This window comes from Meles meles, chromosome 4, assembly GCF_922984935.1.
Source record: "Meles meles chromosome 4, mMelMel3.1 paternal haplotype, whole genome shotgun sequence".
Classification (NCBI taxonomy): domain Eukaryota; kingdom Metazoa; phylum Chordata; class Mammalia; order Carnivora; family Mustelidae; genus Meles; species Meles meles.
In genome coordinates, this window is record NC_060069.1 from 37,806,748 (window position 1) to 37,827,001 (window position 20,254).

At 39.8% G+C, this 20,254-nt stretch overlaps 1 pseudogene; it reads left to right on the plus strand.

Annotated features, from left to right (window-relative positions):
- LOC123940669 overlaps positions 1-17,450 on the plus strand; it is a 60,842-nt pseudogene extending 43,392 nt beyond the window's left edge.
- Positions 17,451-20,254: the final 2,804 nt, after the last annotated feature.

The following is a 20,254-nucleotide window of genomic DNA, read 5'->3' on the forward strand; positions in this document are numbered from 1 at the left end:
TCTGGTTCCATATAAATTTTAGGATTATTTGTTCCATTTCTTTGAAAAAAATGGATGGTATTTTGATAGGGATTGCATTAAATGTGTAGATTGCTTTAGGTAGCATAGACATTTTCACAATATTTATTCTTCCAATCCAGGAGCATGGAACATTTTTCCATTTCTTTGTGTCTTCCTCAATTTCTTTCATGAGTATTTTATAGTTTTCTGCGTGTAGATTCTTAACCTCTTTGGTTAGGTTTATTCCTAGGTATCTTATAGTTTTGGGTGCAATTGTAAATGGGATTGACTCCTTAATTTCTCTTTATTCTGTCTTGTTGTTGGTGTACAGAAATGCAACTGATTTCTGTGCATTGATTTTATATCCTGACACTTTACTGAATTCCTGTACAAGTTCTAGCAGTTTTGGAGTGGAGTCTTTTGGGTTTTCCACATATAGTATCATATCATCTGCGAAGAGTGATAGTTTGACTTCTTCTTTGCCAATTTGGATGCCTTTAATTTCTTTTTGTTGTCTGATTGCTGAGGCTAGGACTTCTAGTACTATGTTGAATAGCAGTGGTGATAATGGACATCCCTGCCGTGTTCCTGACCTTAGCGGAAAAGCTTTCAGTTTTTCTCCATTGAGAATGATATTTGCAGTGGGTTTTTCATAGATGGCTTTGACAATATTGAGGTATGTGCCCTCTATCCCTACACTTTGAAGAGTTTTGATCAGGAAGGGATGCTGTACTTTGTCAAATGCTTTTTCAGCATCTATTGAGAGTATCATATGGTTCTTGTTCTTTCTTTTATTAATGTGTTGTATCACATTGATTGATTTGCGGATGTTGAACCAACCCTGCAGCCCTGGAATAAATCCCACTTGATCGTGGTGAATAATCCTTTTAATGTACTGTTGAATCCTATTGGCTAGTATTTTGGCGAGAATTTTTGCGTCTGTGTTCATCAAGGATATTGGTCTGTAGTTCTCTTTTTTGGTGGGATCCTTGTCTGGTTTTGGGATCAAGGTGATGCTGGCCTCATAAAATGAGTTTGGAAGTTTTCCTTCCATTTCTATTTTTTGGAACAGTTTCAGGAGAATAGGAATTAGTTCTTTAAATGTTTGGTAGAATTCCCCTGGGAAGCCGTGTGGCCCTGGGCTTTTGTTTGTTTGGAGATTTTTGATGACTGTTTCAATCTCCTTACTGGTTATGGGCCTGTTCAGGTTTTCTATTTCTTCCTGGTTCAGTTGTGGTAGTTTATATGTCTCTAGGAATGCATCCATTTCTTCCAGATTGTCAAATTTGTTGGCGTAGAGTTGCTCATAGTATGTTCTTATAATTGTCTGTATTTCTTTGGTGTTAGTTGTGATCTCTCCTCTTTCATTCATGATTTTTTTGATTTGGGTCCTTTCTCTTTTCTTTTCGATGAGTCTGGCCAGGAGTTTATCAATCTTATTGATTTTTTCAAAGAACCAGCTCCTAGTTTCATTGATTTTTTTCTATTGTTTTTTTTTTTGGCTTCTATTTCATTGATTTCTGCTCTGATCTTTATGATTTCTCTTCTCCTGCTGGGTTTAGGGTTTCTTTCTTGTTCTTTCTCCAGCTCCTTTAGGTGTAGGGTTAGGTTGTGTACTTGAGACCTTTCTTGTTTCTTGAGAAAGCCTTGTACCACTATATATTTTCCTCTCAGGACTGCCTTTGCTGTGTCCCACAGATTTTGAACCGTTGTGTTTTCATTATCATTTGTTTCCATAAATTTTTTCAATTCTTCTTTAATTTCCTGGTTGACCCATTCATTCTTTAGAAGGATGATGTTTAGTCTCCATGTATTTGGGTTCTTTCCAGCTTTCCTCTTGTGATTGAGTTCTAGCTTCAGAGCATTGTGGTCTGAAAATATGCAGGGAATGATCCTAATCTTTTGATACCGGTTGAGACCTGATTTGTGACCCAGGATGTGATCTATTCTGGAGAAGGTTCCATGTGCACTAGAGAAGAATGTGTATTCTGTTGCTTTGGGATGAAATGTTCTGAATATATCTGTGATGTCCATCTGGTCCAGTGTGTCATTTAAGGCCTTTATTTCCTTGTTGATCTTTTGCTTGGATGATCTGTCCATTTCAGTGAGGGGAGTGTTAAAGTCCCCTACTATTATTGTATTATTATTGATGTGTTTCTTTGATTTTGTTATTAATTGGTTGATATAGTTGGCTGCTCCCACGTTAGGGGCATAGATATTGAAAATTGTAAGATCTTCTTGTTGGACAGACCCTTTGAGTAGGATATAGTGTCCTTCCTCATCTCTTATTACAGTCTTTGGCTTAAAATCTAATTGATCTGATATAAGGATTGCCACCCCAGCTTTCTTCTGATGCTCATTACCATGGTAAGTTGTTTTCCACCCCCTCACTTTAAATCTGGGGTTGTCTTCGCATCTAAAATGAGTTTCTTGTAGGCAACATACTGATGGGTTTTCTTTTTTTATCCATTCTGATACCCTGTGTCTTTTGATTGGGGCATTTAGCCCATTAACATTCAGGGTAACTATTGAGAGATATGAATTTAGTGCCATTATTAGTCTGTAAGGTGACTGTTACTGTATATTGTCTCTGTACCTTTCTGATCTACTACTTTTAGGCTCTCTCTTTGCTTAGAGGACCCCTTTCAATATTTCCTGGAGAGCTGGTTTGGTGTTTGCAAATTCTTTCAGTTTTTGTTTGTCCTGGAAGCTTTTTATCTCTCCATCTATTTTCAATGATAGCCTAGCTGGATAGAGTATTCTTGGCTGCATGTTTTTCTCGTTTAATGCTCTGAATATATCATGCCAGCTCTTCCTGGCCTGCCAGGTCTCTGTGGATAAGTCTGCTGCCAATCTAATATTTTTACCATTGTATGTCACAGATTTCTTTTCTCGGGCTGCTTTCAGGATTTTCTCTTTGTCACTAAGACTTGTAAATTTTACTATTAGGTGACGGGGTGTGGACCTATTCTTGTTGACTTTGAGTGGGGTTCTCTGCATCTCCTGGATTTTGATGCTTGTTCCCTTTGCCATATTAGGGAAATTCTCTCCAATGATTCTCTCCAATAGACCTTCTGCTCCCCTCTCTGTTTCTTCTTCTTCTGGAATCCCAATTATTCTAATGTTGTTTCGTCTTATGGTGTCACTTATCTCTCGAATTCTCCCCTCATGGTCCAGTAGCTGTTTGTCCCTCTTTTGTTCAGCTTCTTTATTCTCTGTCATTTGGTCTTCTATATCACTAATTCTTTCTTCTGCCTCATTGATCCTAGCAGTGAGAGCCTCCATTTTTGATTGCACCTCATTAATAGCTTTTTTGATTTCAACTTGGTTAGATTTTAGTTCTTTAATTTCTCCAGAAAGGGCTTTAATATCTCCAGAGAGGGTTTCTCTAATATCTTCCATGCCTTTTTCGAGCCTGGCTAGAATGTTCAGAATCGTCATTCTGAACTCTTGATCTGACATATTACCCATGTCTGTGTTGATTAGGTCCCTAACCTTCGGTACTGGCTCTTGTTCTTTTGTTTGTGGTGATTTTTTCCGCCTTTTCATTTTGTCCAGATAAGAGGATATGAAGGAGCAAATAAAATACTAAAAGGGTGGCAAAGACCCCAGAAAAATGCGCTGTAACCATATCAGAAGAGACCCCAAATTGTGGGGGGGAGAAAGGGGATAAAAAGAGGTTCAGAAAAAAAAAGAAAAAAATTTAAAAAATAAAACAAATAAAGAAAAAATATAAAAAAGAAAGAAAAAATATATATATTTAGATAAACTAGTCAAAAAAACGTTAAAAAAGAAAAGGGTAAAAGTTTTAAAAAATTTAGCAGAAGAAGAAAAAAGAAAAAAGAAAAAAAAAAAATTGAAGTAGCCGCAAGACTAAAGAATCATGGGGAGAAAGCCATGAGTTCCGTGCTTTGCTTTCTCCTCCTCTGGAATTGCGCTGCTGTCTTAGGAATTGAACCTGCTTTCCTTGATAGATGAACTTCGTCCTGGCTGGATATTTTGTTGATCTTCTGTGGGAGGGGCCTGTTGTAGTGACTCTCAAGTGTCTTTGCCCGAGGCGGGATTGCACCGCCCTTACCGGCGGCTGGACTAAGTAATCGGCTCGGGTTCGCTTTTGGGAGCTTCTGTTCCCTGATCACTTTCCGTAGAGTTCCGGAGGACGGGAATGAAAATGGCGGCCTCCAAGTCTCCGGCCCGGAGGAGCCGAGAGCCTGGGGCCCCACTCCTCAGTGCGCCCCCAGAGGACAGCACCCAATCACTCCCGTATCCCCAGCCTCTAGCCGCGCTCCGAGCTCACCCAGCCCGCGACCAGTTCAAGGTAACCCCGAGCTGAGAGTTCAGTCCTCGGCTCTGTCTCTGTAGCCGGCTTCTCCATTCTAATACTTGCAAGCTCTGTTACACTCTGACACCCCCGATCCTTCTGTGACCCTGCGGGACCTGGGGCCACGCTGACCCCACGTGGGCTTCACCCCGGTTTAGCCTCTGGAGCAATGTCCCTCAGTGGAACAGACTTTTAAAAGTCCTGATTTTGTGCTCCGTTCCTCTGCTGTTTGCCGGGAGCTGCCCCCTCCCCCCGCGGTCTATCTTCCTGTCGTTTTAGATTCACTTCTCCGCCAGTCCTACCTTTCAGAAAGTGGTTGATTTTCTGTTTCTAGAGTTGCTGTTCTTCTTCTCTTCAATCTCCCGTTGGATTTGTAGGTGTTTGCAATGTTTAGATAAGCTATCGAGCTGATCCCCTGCTACCTGATGTAGTCTCAGCCTGCTACTTCTCCGCCATCTTGACTCCTCCCCCTGTTAACTTTTTATTTTAAGATTTTATTTATTTATTTGACAGGCGGAGATCACAAGCAGGTAGAGAGAGAGGAGAAAGCAGGCTTCCTGTGGAGCAGAGAGCCCGATGTGGGGCTCAATTCCAGGACCCTGGGATCATGACCTGAGCAGAAGGCAGAGGCTTTAACCCACTGAGCTACCCAGGCGCCCCTGTTTGTTAACTTTTTATTTGAAAAATTATATACTCCCAGAATGTTGTCAAGAAATACAAGAAGTTCCATGTATCCTTCACTCAGTTTTTCCCAGTGGAAAAATCTGGCACAACTACAGCACAATTTCAAAGCCAGGATGTGGGCATTGGTAGAATAAGCAGAACTTACTCAGATTTTACCAGTTTTACACGTGTATGTGCATATATAATTTTATGCAGTCTTGCCACACGTGTCAATTTATGTTACCACCATCATAGTCCATCTACAAAACTGCTCATCAGCACAGAGCGCTCTTATATGACCCCGTTATAGCCACAAGTATCCCTCTTCCTCACCCAAACCCTTGGCAACCTATAATTTCTCTATCATATCTATAACATGATTATTTCAAGAATGTTATATGAATGGAAACATAGAGTATGTAATTTTTTTTTTGAGACTGGCTGCTTTCATTCAGCACAATGCCCTCAAGATTTATCCAAGTTGGTGTTTGTACCAATACATGTTCCTTTTTATTGCCAAATAGTATTCCATGGTATAAATGTAGCACAATTTGAAATCCATTTACCTATTGAATGAAATTTGGGTCATTTCTAGTTTCAGCCTTTACAAATAAATTTGCTGTTGAACAGGTTCTGCTATGTGCAGGATTCTGTGTGATATAAGTCTTCATTTCTCTGAGATAAATGCCCAAGTGTGTAATTACTAGGCTCTAATGTAGTTGCATGATTAGTTTTATATGAAACTTCTAAGCTTTTTCCCAGAGTGGCTATACCATTTAAATTTTTCACCAGCACATATGAATACTCCAGTTTTTCTACATCTTCACCAACATTTGGCGTATTCACTATTTTTAGCTATTCTGATAGGTGTATGGTGTTAGCTATTCTGATAGGTGTTGTGGATTTAATTTGCATTTTCCAAGGGGCTGATGATATTGGGCATTTTTCATGGGCTTATTTGCCATCTGCTTATCCTCTTCAGTGAAATGTCTGTTCATGTCTTTTGCCCAATGTTTATTTGGATTGTTTTCTGTTAACTTTTGAAAGTGATTTGTCTTATGTATTCTATATACAAACCTTTTGTCATATATGTGCTTTGAAAATATTTTCTTCTAGTCTATGGTTTGTATTTTCTTCATTTCATTTTATTTTATTTTTTAAAGCTTTTATTTATTTATTTGACAGACAGAGATCACAAGTAGGCAGAGAGGGAGGCAGAGAGAGGGAGGCGAGAAGCAGGCTCCCTTGCCGATCAGAGACCCTGATGCGGGACTCGATTCCAAGACTCTGGGATTACGACCTGAGCCAAAGGCAGAATCTTTAACCCACTGAGCCATGCAGGTGCCTCTAATTTCTTCATTTTAATAAGCCTTTCACAAAGCAGAAGTTTTTAATTTTAATGAGGTTGATTTATCAGTTTTTCTAAGTTGGGGTTTTGAGTTAAAAATAGAACTCCCTACAACTCAGCAATTGCACTACTAGGTGTTTATATAAAAATACCAAAATAATGATTTGAAGGGGCACATGTACCCAAATGTTTATAGCAGCAATGTCTACAATAGCCAAGATATGAGAAGAACCTGGATGTCCATCAACAGAAGAATGGATAAAGAAGGTGTGGGGGATATATAGATATTATATATTTATATATTCCATTATACATATATATCTATATATAGAGATATAGTTATATGTTCCATCATACATATATGATGGAATATTACTCAGCCATCAAAGACTATGAAATCTTGCCATTTACAATGATGCTGAAGGAACTAGAGGGTGTTATACTAAGCAAATAAGTCAGTCAGAGAAAGACAAATACCATATAATTTCATGAGTATGTGGAATTTAAGAAACAAAACAGGTGGACATAGGGAAAGGGAAGGAAAAACAAGATAAGACAAAAACAGAGAGGGAGGCAGTTCCCTATAGTTAAGAGGTTCTTAACTATAGGGAACAAACTGAGGGTTGCTGGAGGGGAGGTGGGTGGGAGGATGGGGTAATTGGGTGATGGGCATTAAGGAGGGCAATTAATGTAATGAGAACTGGGTGTCATATGCAACTGATGAATCACTAAATTCTATCTCTGAACCTAATAATACACTATATGTTAACTAAGTTGAATTTAAATAAAAAACAAAAAATAAGTTGGGCTTTTGATGCCAATTCTTTAGCTCTAAGTCCCAAAGATTTTCTACTTTTTTCTAAAAAGTTTTGAATTTTTTTAGACTTAACTTTATAATCCATTTTGAGAGTTTTTTGTTTTGTTCTGTTTTTTGTTTTTTTGTAAGATGAGAGATTTAGGTTGGTTTGGGATCTCTTGGTTTTTGCCTATGGAGGTGCATTTATTCCAGCTCCATCTGTTGGTGCTCTCTCTATCCCTCCAATAAGTTGCTTTTGTACCCTTGTCAAAAACTGTGGGTTGACTTTGTATGCTCAGTATTGTGCCCATTGATCTAAGTTTCTTTTCCTCCACAATACCACACTGTCTTGATTACTGTAGCTATATAATAAATTTTGAAGTCAAGATTGATTCTTTCACTTTATTCTTCTTTGGTATGGTGTTTTTATCTGTGTTAGCTCCTTTGTCTCTTCTTGGAAATTTTTAGAATAAGTTTGTGTATGACTACAAAAAAAAGTAATAAAACCTTTCTGGAGTCTTGATAGGAATTTCAACAAATGTATAGAGCAATTTGGGCAGAACTGATACCTTTATTATGTTGGGTCTTCTACTCCGTGAACACAATGTATCTCTCCATTTATTTAGATCTTGGATTTTGTGCTTCAGCATTTTGTGATTTTCAGCATACAGATTCTGTACTGTTTTGTCAGAATAATAGCTATTTATTTCACTTTCCTTGGTATTATTTTTGAGTTTCCACATGTTTGTTGTTAGTATATAGGAATGCAATTGATTTATGTATGTTTCTCTTCTACCACGTGGCCTTGCTAAAATCACTTATTAGTTCTGGGAGTTTTACAGATACTTTGGGATTTTTAACACAGAGAAACATCATCTGCAAATAGGGACCATTTTATTTCTTCGTTTCTAATCTGCATGCCTTTTACACTTGATCTTAGCCAAAAGGCCAAGAAGCGATTAATCTGCATGCTTTTTAAATCATCAAAAGATTTCTCTGCTTCTTAATAAATGGAGTATAGAAGGACAACTGATTTTTGGATATATGAAGTGAATGGAGAGTAGAGGTGTTTGTTAAGATTGGAAAGACCAAGGGAGAAGAAGGTTGAAGGGAGAAAAGTGAAGAGTTCTGCCTACTGACAACTAAGTGGAAATGTTGCATAGGAGAAGGCCTCAGAAGAAAAGCCAAAAGCAGAGATAAAATTTGGGAGTAGTCAGCAATTAGATAATATTGAAATCCAGGGAAGAGAGAGGATGGAGGCCAGAAGAAGACTGAGAACCCAGCCCTGAGGACTGCAGATAATTAGAGGTTGAGTATAGGAGAAGGAGCCTGCAAAGGGAATAAAGAAGGACATTTAATGACTTCAGAAAAATCACTCTCTTCCTTTACACTTTAGTTTATTCACCAGAAAAAAATGGGGTTTGGGTGAGAATAAAATTACACCACTTAAGTACTTGAGGAGTAATGTTCTTTAATTTGGGGAGTTTCTTATCATGCTGCATGGGAAAGGACTGGATAATGAGCCATTCCCTCGTTTGCTAATTTTGTGAGACTTGGTGCTTTGACAGTGGTAAGGATATGACTTCCATGGACAGACAGCATATCCTGACTAAGGAGACATCTATGTGATGTGGTTTGAAGTGGTGGGGTTCAGAGTCAATGGCCAAGAAAGAATTTGAGATGTCTTTGATGCAAAAAGTGGTTTTATTAAAGTATGGGAACAGGATCCGTGGGCAGAAAGAGCTGCACTGGGGTTGTGAGGAATGACTGATTATATAACATTTTCTGTCTTATGGAGGGGAGGGTGAGGTTAGGGCTCCAGGAAATTGAGACAAAGGTTTCTGGAGATTGCTTTTTTCTTATACATCATTAAGACAGTGAAAACTGATGAAGAATCATATCCAGCATGACTACGATCTCTATCAGTTAACCATTTGTTTTTCCCTTTCCTTTGTTCTGGGGCAGCCAGGAGTGCCAGAGGAATGTCACAAAAATCCCACCTTGGGGTGGGGGGATGGGGGAGTTCCAGGATGTTATCTTGTGGTTTGCCCTCAGCTTGCCTTCTGCTCCCTCATCATATTAGAGCACTTCTCTTACCAGGCTCTTTGGTCAGCCATTAATAATACATCCCCACAAGTCAATGGATTCCTATTAGTCATAAAGCAAAGCATTTTGCTTGATTGGAAAAGCCAATCAGGTCTCTCAATGCTCTGTGAGCCCAGCTACTCCTGGTTCCACACCATAGCTCAAAGGCTGGCACTTCCAATCTCCACTGCCCTGCCTCCGTTTTCTTTTTCCCTGTATCTCTTATCCACTTCAAATACAATAAACATGATAAATAGGTAAATATGATCACGTTTATTTGTCTCCAACCAGAATGTTAACTCCTAGTCATAGTTCCCAAAAGCCTAGACATGTGGCCAGCACATAATAGGAGTTCTAACATTTGTTAACAAATTTTGAAATAATGTGAATTACCTCCAAATTTTAAGTCCAAGGATTACAGTCCAAAGCTGGTGGGCTCAGTGTCAGTGGTGTTTGTTATTAATATTTAGAGAAACCACTTGAGTATAACTATTTATGAAAAAAAGAGTCTGGAATTATGCAAAGCTTAAATTATGCAAGATTGTCATAAATGCATCCTCATGTAAAATATAACCAGTTTGTAATTTATTACATATTTGTGCTATAAATTGGTGCACAATCATTAAATAAGATTTAAAATACATTTAATGATATATGGAAAATAACCTTAAGTTACAATCTTGAGTTCAGATGATGGGACATAAAACTACATTATAGAGGGGTTCCTGGGTGTCTCAGTTGGTTAAATGTCCGACAATTGATTTTGGCTCATGTCATGATCTTGGGGTCATGAGATTGAGCCACACATTGGGTTCTGTGCTCAGTGGGAAGCTGCTTCTCTCCTTCTCCTTCTCCCTCTACCCCTCCCCCATTCCCACGTGTGCTTGCTCTCAAATATATGAGTAAATCTTAAAACTATCTATAGAATATGAGGAGCACATTTTTGAAATGGGAATAAAATGAATCAGAAACACACATAATACCCAGTGTATACACCAAGACAGTTGAATGCTAAGGGTTTTTTTTTTTTTTTTTTTTTTTTTGCATGCTTTGGGCTTTCTGCTACTAACATGTAAAACTTGTATAATTAGAAAACACAAACCATCAAAAGTCAAGAGTGCTTGGAAGAGTTTTATCTCAGAAATGAAGGCACTTTTAGGACCATCAAAGACAGCACCACAGACCTGATCTGAAAGGTCCTAAGGCCTCCTAGAAATCAGACATGGAACGAAGGAGGGGCCAGCAGCCATGGGAAAGCACTAGTTCTGCCAGAGAGTAAATCTCAGCTGGATTGTGCCCTCCACATTTAAAACTTCAAGGTTGCCCCAGGGCCTTTCCAAAATGCCAGAAATTCACCCTCACCTACCTTCTAAATAATACCTAAACCTGTAGGTAACAGAAAATAAATTTAGCTGGTTTCAACTACAAGAACATTTTTTTTCACATAAAAGAATCCAAAATGAGCAGGGCAGCTCCTGGACTAGGATTATAAATGCGGGGTTATGGTCTCCCCTTTCAGTCACTCCAGTGCATTCAGTCTATCTCTAATTCTTTTTTTTTTTTAAAGATTTTTTTTATTTATTTACCTGACAGACAGAGATCACAAGTAGGCAGAGAGGCAGTCAGAGAGAGAGAGGAAAGCAGACTCCCCGCCGAGCAGAGAGCCCGATGCAGGACTCGATCCCAGGACCCTGAGATCATGACCTGAGCTGAAGGCAGCGGCTTAACCCACTGAGCCACCCAGGTGCCCCAGTCTACCTCTAATTCTGATGCTGCAATAGCTGTGGTCATTTCTGGCCTCACTTGCAGGCCAATGACCAGAGGCAGAAGAGGTTCTGCCTCTTTCTTACACATAAATAATGAGGCTATCTTTCAAGAAAGACAACAGTTGGTGAGAGCCAGGGAGAATGGTAGAGTAGGAGGATTCTGAGCTTACCTCCTAACATGGACACATTGAGGCAACAACTACATATAATGCAATTCACTCTGAAAACAACCTGAAGACTGGCTAAAGACATAAAGAAAAAGGTATATCCAGAAGGGTAGTAGAGGCAGAGACATGATCAGAAAACAAACCCCCAGGGTAGTGACCAACAAGGAGGAGAGATATCAGTGGTCAAGTCCTCCTTGAGTAGTGAGGGGATCAAGAACCATATCAGATACCCCAGCCCTAGAGGCCTAAACCAGAAAGGTAAGCACCAGTAATTTCTGCTTTTGAAAATTGGTAGACATTAACTCAGGGAGAACCAGAGGGCTACAGGAACCAAGTCTTTCATTCTTTTTTTTTTCCAATTTAAAGTCTTTTTTAAAAATTTTTATTTTTTTATAAATATATAGTGTATTATTAGTCCCAGGGGTACAGGCCTGTGAATCTCCAGGTTTACACACTTCACAGCACTCACCATAGCACATACCCTCCCCAATGTCCATAACCCCGCCACCCTCTCCCTACCCCCCCACCCCAGCCACCCTCAGTTTGTTTTGTGACATTAAGAGTCTCTTATGGTTTGTCTCCCTCCCGAGCCCATCTCATTTCATTTATTCTTTTCCCACTCCTCAAATCCTCCACGTTGCATCTCTACTTCCTCATATCAGGGAGATCATGTGATAGTTGTCTTTCTCCGATTGACTTATTTCGCTCCAAGTCTTCATCCTTAAAGGAGAAGCATTCTGTATCATTCTAGCACAGAGGCAGCAGTTTGGAAGGAGCCTGGGTGGGGTACCTGGGTGGCTTAGTTGGTTAGGCATCTGTCTCTGCCTCAGATCATGATCCCAGGGTCCTGGGATAGAGCCCCACATCGGGTTCTCTGCTGTACAGGGAGCCTGCTCCTCCCTCTGCCAGCTGTTCCCCCTGCTTGTGCTCTCTCTCTCTTTCATTCTGAGAAAAAAGGAAGAAGAGGAAGAAGAAAAAAGAGCCTGACTTACACCTAAATATTTACTGACTAATTTTAGGACATGTGCAGAGGGGTAGGGATCTGAAGAAGCTTTCTCTGGAAGTAGGAGTGCCAGTCACAATTTTTTCTTCTTTCCTTCAACCGAGCTATCTGGACTCTTGTGGGAGGCAGTTCAGATGCTTTCCATTTACTTTACTAGTACTGTCCAACCTGCATTAGTGTTCCCTTGTAGACCCACCTCACCCAACATACCTGTCCCAGAAGGTACCCCTCCAGTGTGGCTTCTTCCCTGCCACAATCAGCAGACAGTCTCAGTTAGGACCAGTATTCTCCCAAAGTGACTACTGTCTTACCAAACCCAGCAGACAGCCTAAGCCACATCTCATGCCCTTTCAGGGGATTCTTAAACCAGTGAGTGGGCCAGCCCCATACTTGAGCATTTATAGCTAGGTCTCTAAGCCAGTCACACCCATCACAACAGGAGGGCATGTAGAACCCATATGGTAGACACTCCTGAAATACCTTGTTCTTGTGGCAAGAGGAATTGCGCTACAGGGCCCCAGAGGATGCCTTCTACATGAGGCCACTACTTTCAAGACCAGGAGACATAACTGAACTACAAAATACATAAAAACAAAGAGATAAAATGGAGACAAGTATATTTCAGATTAAAGAAGAAGACAAAACCTCAGAAAGAGCCAAACAGAATGTAGATAAGCAATGTACCTGATAGAGTTCAAAGTAATGGTCCTAAAGATGCTTGTCAGACTTGAGAAAGTTGTGGCTGAATTCAGTGAGAACTTCAATAAGGAGAGAGAAAAATATAAAAAGGAACCAATGAGAGCTGAAGAATACAGTAACTAAAATGAACTAGAAGGATTCAACAGCAGATTAGAGGATACAGAAGAATGGATTAACAATCTAAAAGACAGGGCAGTGGGGACATCTGGCTGGCCTAGCTGGAGGACTCTTGACTTGGGGTCATGAGTTCAAGCCCCACATTGGGTATAGAGATTACTTAAATAAATAAAATGCTAAAAAAATCAATAAATAAAATTATAAAAGAAAGAAAGGAAGGAAGGAAGAAAAGGCAGTGGAAAGCAACCAAGCTGAAAAGCAAAAAGAAAAAAAAGATTTTTAAAAAATAGGTGCACACTAGCATGGAGCCCAATGGGTGGCTTGAACTCACAACCCTGAGATTAAGAACAAGAGACAAACACTTAACTGACTGACCCACCAAAATGAGTCCCCCAATTTTTTTTTTATTGAGGATAGTTTAAGGGACTTCTGGGACAATCCTGAGTACACTAACATTCACATTTTAAGGGTCCCAGAAGGAGAAGAGAAAGAGGAAGAGAGCATTTATTTGAAGAGATAATAGTGGGAACGTTTCCTAAATGGGTAAGGAAACATAGCCAGACCCAGAAATCAATGGAAGCTCCAAATAAGATGAGCCCAAGGAGGTCCACACCAAGAAACAAAATAATTAAAATATCAAGTTCCCTCCAGCCAGTGGTGCTTGGTAGGTGTCTGTGGTTGTGGGCAGCCACCTGGGACATGGGGGTTGCTGGCTGGTGGTTCCAGCAGCAGCAGCAGCAGCAGCAGCAGCAGCAGCAGCAGCAGCAGCAGCAGCAGCAGCAGCAAGGATGGCAGTAGTGTCAGGACACAAAGGATGGTGCCAAAAAAGGAAACAAAAGTGAAAATGAACTTTTGGGACTTCATCAAGATCAAAAGCTTCTGCACAGCAAAGGAAACAGTCAACAAAACAAAGAGGCAACACATGAAATGGGAGAAGATATTTGCAAATGACAGTACAGACAAAAGGTTGATAGCCAGGATCTATAAAGAACTCCTCAAACTCAACACACACAAAACAGATAATCATATCAAAAAATGGGCAGAAGATATGAACAGACACTTCTCCAATGAGGACATACAAATGGCTATCAGACACATGAAAAAATGTTCATCATCACTAGTCATCACGGAGATTCAAATTAAAACCACATTGAGATACCACTTTACACCAGTTAGAATGGCCAAAATTAGCAAGACAACATGTGTTGGAGAGGATGTGGAGAAAGGGGAACCCTCTTACACTGTTGGTGGGAATGCAAGTTGGTGCAGCCACTTTGGAGAACAGTGTGGAGATTCCTCAAGAAATTAAAAATAGAGCTTCCCTACGACCCTGCAATTGCAGTACTGGGCATTTACCCCAAAGATACAGATGTAGCGAAAAGAAGAGCCATCTGTACCCCAATGTTTATTGCAGCAATGGCTACGGTCACCAAACTGTGGAAAGAACCAAGATGCCCTTCAACAGATGAATGGATAAGGAAGATGTGGTCCATATACATGATGGAGTATTATGCCTCCATCAGAAAGGACGAATACCCAACTTTTGTAGCAACATGGACGGGACTGGAAGAGATTATGCTGAGTGAAATAAGTCAAGCAGAGAGAGTCAAGTCTCATATGGTTTCACTTATTTGTGGAGCATAACATGGGGAGGTGGAGAGGAGAAGGGAGTTGAGGGAAATTGGAAGGGAAGATGAACCATGAGAGACTATGGACTCTGAAAAACAATCTGAGGGTTTTGAAGGGGCCGGGGGTGGGAGGTTGGGGGAACCAGATGGTGGGTATTAGGGAGGGCACGTATTGCATGGAGCACTGGGTGTGGTGCAAAAATGCAAATGAATACTGTTACGCTGAAAAGAAATAAAATAAAAAAAAAAAAAGGATGGTGCCAAGGATGGCAGGAAATGCAATGAAATGGGCTAGGAATGCAAGTATCCCTAAATTGTCAAGGAGAACAAGCCCTTCCAGCAGTACTACCAGCTCAAAAATACCCAAGGGCAAATGGGACCAGGTCATGGAAGCACTCAGGGGCCCCCTCTTGGCCACTTTAGAATTACTGATTACAAAAGTCACACACACAAAAACTCTCTATTGCTTAAAGAACAAGTATTTCAAGAAATTGGAGGACCTGAAGCAGAAGGTCAGGAAGTTAAAGTTCCACAGCCCATGAGTTGGTACTGTAAAGAACATGTCAGGCACACAAATTTAGGTGGAAAAATCTGAAAAGGTCTCCACATTTGGAAAAGTTTCACCGGTTTCTGGTTAGTGAAACTGAATCTGGAAATATCAGTTGTCAAGAAGCCGTTAGCATGATTCCACTACTGTTACTTAATACTCACCCTCTCCATAAGATCTTAGATATGTGTGCAGCATCTGGATCAAAGACCACACAATTAATTAAAATGTTATATGCTGACATGATTGTCCCTTTTCCTGAGGGGTTTGTCATCATAGAGATGAGGTCAATAAGCATTACTAACTGCTCCTTCATCAGGCCAAAATTCTGAGCAGCCTCTGCATCTATGGTGATCAACCATGATGTATCCAGCACATCCAGACTCAAAATAGACATTAATTGGAGGAAAGAAATTCTCTTCTATAATTGCATTATATGTAATGTCCCTTACAGTGGAGATAGCACTAGGAGAAAAAAAGCCACTGATGTTTGGAAAAAGTGGAAGACATCTTATAACTTGCAGCTGCATGAGTTATAGCTGTGGATTTTAAGGCAAGGCACTGAGAAGCTAGTGGAAGGTGGTAGGTTGGTGTCTTCTATATGTTCCCTAAACCCCTATTAAAGATGAAGTAGTATTAGTATCTTTACTGGAAAACAAGTGAAAGTGCTTTGGAGCTGGCTAATATGTTTTCTGAGCTGCCAGGACGTAAATGGTTGGCTGGAATTACATAGTAGAAGGTAATGATGAAAGATGGACAGTGGTTTAGAGAGTGAGATGGTAGTCCTCACAGCAGACATACCCAGATCTGGCCTACCAAGTTCCACTGAAGGGCCAGAATAGTTACAGGGGATGCACCTAGAGTGGTATCCTAGATATTACCACATCATCAAAATACTGAAGGGCCAGAATAGTTACAGGGGATGCACCTAGAGTGGTATCCTAGATATTACCACATCATCAAAATACTGGAGGGTTCTTTGTAACAGTGTTAGTGAAAAAGTCTTCAATCACATGGCATAAAGGGTGAATCTGTGGTGCCCAGAGAAACTGGTCCAACTCTGTAAATCCCACAGAAGGAAAAACTACAAACTCTTTCTGAGCTGGAAAGTAAACCAGGTAGTGGAACTGACAACACAGAGATAATGGAAAGAACTGAGAACATAGAGAACAATGGAAATAAGAAAGATGGAGTGTGTGGTCCTTCTCCATCTAAGAAAATGAAGTTATTTGGAAGAATTTAAAGATGACCCATTTGTATTTGTTCTTGAAAATGGACCATTATTTCCACCTATCCCAAAATTCTTTTTTTTTTTTAAGATTTTACCTATTTGACAGAGAGACAGCGAGAGACAGAACATAAGCAGGAGGAGTAGGAGAGGAGAAGCAGGCTTCCTGCCAAGCAGGGAGCCTGAAGCAGGGCTCAGTCCCAGGACCTTGGGATTATGACCTGAGCCAAAGGCAGATGCTTAACTACTGAGCTACCCAGACACCCCTATCCAGAAATTCTATGCATGGGGGTCCTTCATTCCCTAAGATGAATTTGTTAACTCAAACTATGGACGGGAAGAAAAGGCAACTCATCTCTACATAGTCTCCAAGGAGCTGAACAATGTGCTGCTGAATAATAGTGACAGGATGAAGGTTATAAACACTGGGATAAAAGTCTGGTATTGGAATAACAGTGATGAAGAGTTTGATTGTGCTTTTCAGTTAGAACAGGAGGGAGTATACACGTTATATCCATTTATTAATTCAAGAATGATCACTGTATCAATGGGAGATGTTAAAGTTCTCTTGACCCAGGAAAATCCATTTTTTAAGAAAACTTAGCAGTAAGACATAAAGCCAATCCAGGGACTTGGCTAAGGGGAACATCATCCTGAAGTATGAGCCAGACCCTTCTAAACCAGATACCCCTCAGTGTCCCATTGTGTTATGTGGATAGCAGGGAAAGTCCTCCATTTGGACTTTTATGTTCAGGAATGAATGGCTTCACTATCTCAGAATGATGGGGTGAGGGGTGTTGGCAGAAAAGAAGAAAGGGACTGTTCTGGGACATAAGAATACAAGCAGCTCTGGGCTGCCTGAGGAGAAAGTGAGTGCCAAACATGGAGTGGAGCAGGCCACCAGCACAGATGCCACTGTGAGACCGTATCTGATCCATGAGGGGCTGCCCTGCCTCAGTGAGGACACCCAGGGAGAGCCTGCCTGGACACTGGCAGGGCCTTCACCTTGGTATTCAAAGCCAAACCCAGAACTTCTGACCTATAAACTACATATTTTTAAAGACTGGAAACTGATGGAATGATAAAACAGTCTGTGAATCATCTCAGTACTGCTTTCATATATTTTTTTAGATTGTAAGAAGTTGTTCATTTTACCTTGTTTCTTTGAAAAAGCTGGGTCCAATGTACCTATTGTAGGCAGTAGACTTTGACCATTAAAGTCTTACTTCTATCAAGAAACAAAACTGTTCTTGCAGGAATTTTCAGTCCCCTTTGTTATGTCTATATTGGTCTTAAGTTCCAATAATTATTTTAATTATTACTTATAGAAAGAACCTATAACCATTATGATTGTTGGAAAACCACACCGTAAGTTTTAATAATCATATTAAATTGCACATTAGCAGTGTGATATTAGTATGCAACAGGTTAATATCTGAAGTCTCAGATGACTTCTTTTTTTTTTAAGGTTTTATTTATTTATTTATTTATTTGACAGACAGAGATCACAAGTAGGCAGAGAGGCACAAGTAGGAGAGAGAGGGGGAAGCAGGATCCCTGCTGAGAAGAGAACCCGATGCAGGGCTTGATCCCAGGACCCTGAGATCATGACCTGAGCTGAAGGCAGAGGCTTTAACCCATTGAGTTACCCAGGTGGCCTCAGATGACCTCTGTGCCTTTGTAATAAAAGGCATTTATTACTTTCTCAGAGTTCAAAAAATTAAAACCTCAAAAGCTAAAAATAAAGAATCTTAAAAGCAGCAAGAGAAAAGCAGATAGTTACATACAAGGTAAATCCCCCTAAGACTATCAGCTAATTTTTCAGCAGAAATTTTGCAGGTCAGAAGAAAGTGGCATGACACATTCAAAGTGCTAAAAAGAAGAAAAAAAACCCTACAACCTAAAATACTCTACCTAGCAAGGTTAAGATCAGAATTGAAGGAGAGTTAAAGTGCTTCCCAGACAAGGATGTTACAGGAGTTCATCACCACTTAACTAGCCTTACAAGAAATATTAGAGGAATTACTTTTTTAAAAAAAGATTTTATTTATTTATTTGACAGAGATCACAAGTAGGCAGAGAGGCAGGCAGAGAGAGAGAGATGGGGGTGGGGGCGAAGCAAGCTCCCCGCCGAACAGAGACCTGATATGGGACTCAATCCCAGGACCCCAAGATCATGACCTGAGCCGAAGACAGAGGTTTAACCCATTGAGCCATCCAGACACCTCTAGAGGAATTACTTTAAGCAGAAAAGAGAAAGCCATAAATAGAAGTAACACAATTATAAAAGGAAAAAATTTCACTGGCCAAAGCAAATATATTCTAAAGGTAGTAGATAACTTATAAAGCTAGTATGCAGAGTAAAAGACAAAACTAGTAAAATCAATCATATCTACAAAAGCTAGTTAAGGGATATGCAAAGTAAAAGGTAAAGTATGATATCATATACATAAAATGTATAAAGAAGTAAAAATGTAGTACTTTTAGAATCTGTTTTAACTTAAGCAACCATCAACTTAATATAGACTGCTAAATATGTAGGATTTATATATAAGCTTCATGGTAACCACAAACCAAAAACCTATAACAGATACACAGGAAATTAAAAAAAAAAAAAAAAAGGAATCTAAGCATAATACTAAAAAAAGTTATCAAATCACAAGGAAAATATAGGAAGAGAAGAAAGAAACAGAATAATACAATAATACAAAAACAACCAGAAAATAATGAACAGAATGGCACTAAACACATATTCATCAATATTTACTTTGTAAATAGACTCAGTGCTCTAATCAAGAGACACAGGGTGACAGAATGGAGAAAAACACAAGATCTATCTACATGCTGCCTACAAGCAATTTACTTCAGATCTACAGATATGTACAGACTGAACATGAAGGGATGGAAAAAGATATTCAATGTAAATAGAAACAATAAAAGGCTGGAATAGTGGTATTTTTAAAAAACATGTTTTTTAAAAACATTTTAAAACACCCGAGTGGCTCAGTGGATTGGGCCCCTGCCTTCAGCTCAAGTCATGATCTCAGGGTCCTGGGATCGAGTCCTGCATTGGGCTCTCTGCTCAGCGGGGAGCCTGCTTCTCCCTCTCTCTCTCTGTCTGCCTCTCTGCCTACGTGCGATGTATCTCTGTCAAATAAATAAAATAAAAAAAAAGAAAAAATGTTTTATTTATTCATTTGAGAGAGAGAGAGAAAGAGCACAAGCAGGGGGAGAGGCAGAGGGAGAGGGAGAAGCAGACTCCCTGCTGAGCTGGGAGCCTAATGTGAGGCTTGATCTCAGGACCTGGAGAGCATGACCAAAGCTGAAAGCAGATGCTTACCCATCTAAGCCACCCAGACACCCTGGGATAACAATACTTATATCAGACAAAATAGGCTACAAAACAAAGACTGCAACAAGAGACAAATAAGGGCATTATATAATGATCAAAGAATCAATCTGATGACAGGATACAACAATTATAAATATCTATGCACACAACACTGAAGTATCTAACTTTATAAAGCAAATATTAACAGAACTAAAGTGAGAAATTGACAGTAATATAATAGTAGGGGACTTTAATGCCCCACTTACTTCAATGGATAAATCAGCCAGACAGAAAATCAATAAGGAAAGTGTGGTTTTGAGCAACACATTAGAGCAGATGGGCTTAACAGCTATATACAGAACATTCCATCCAAAAACAACAGAATACACATTCTTTTCAAGTGCACAGAGAACATTCTCCAGAATAGATCACATGTTGGGGCACAAAATAACTCTCAGTAAATTTAAGAAAACTGAAATCATATCCAGCACCCCCCCAACATGGTATGAAACTAACAATTAATTACAAGGGAAAAAAAAGTGGAAAAGAAAAGAA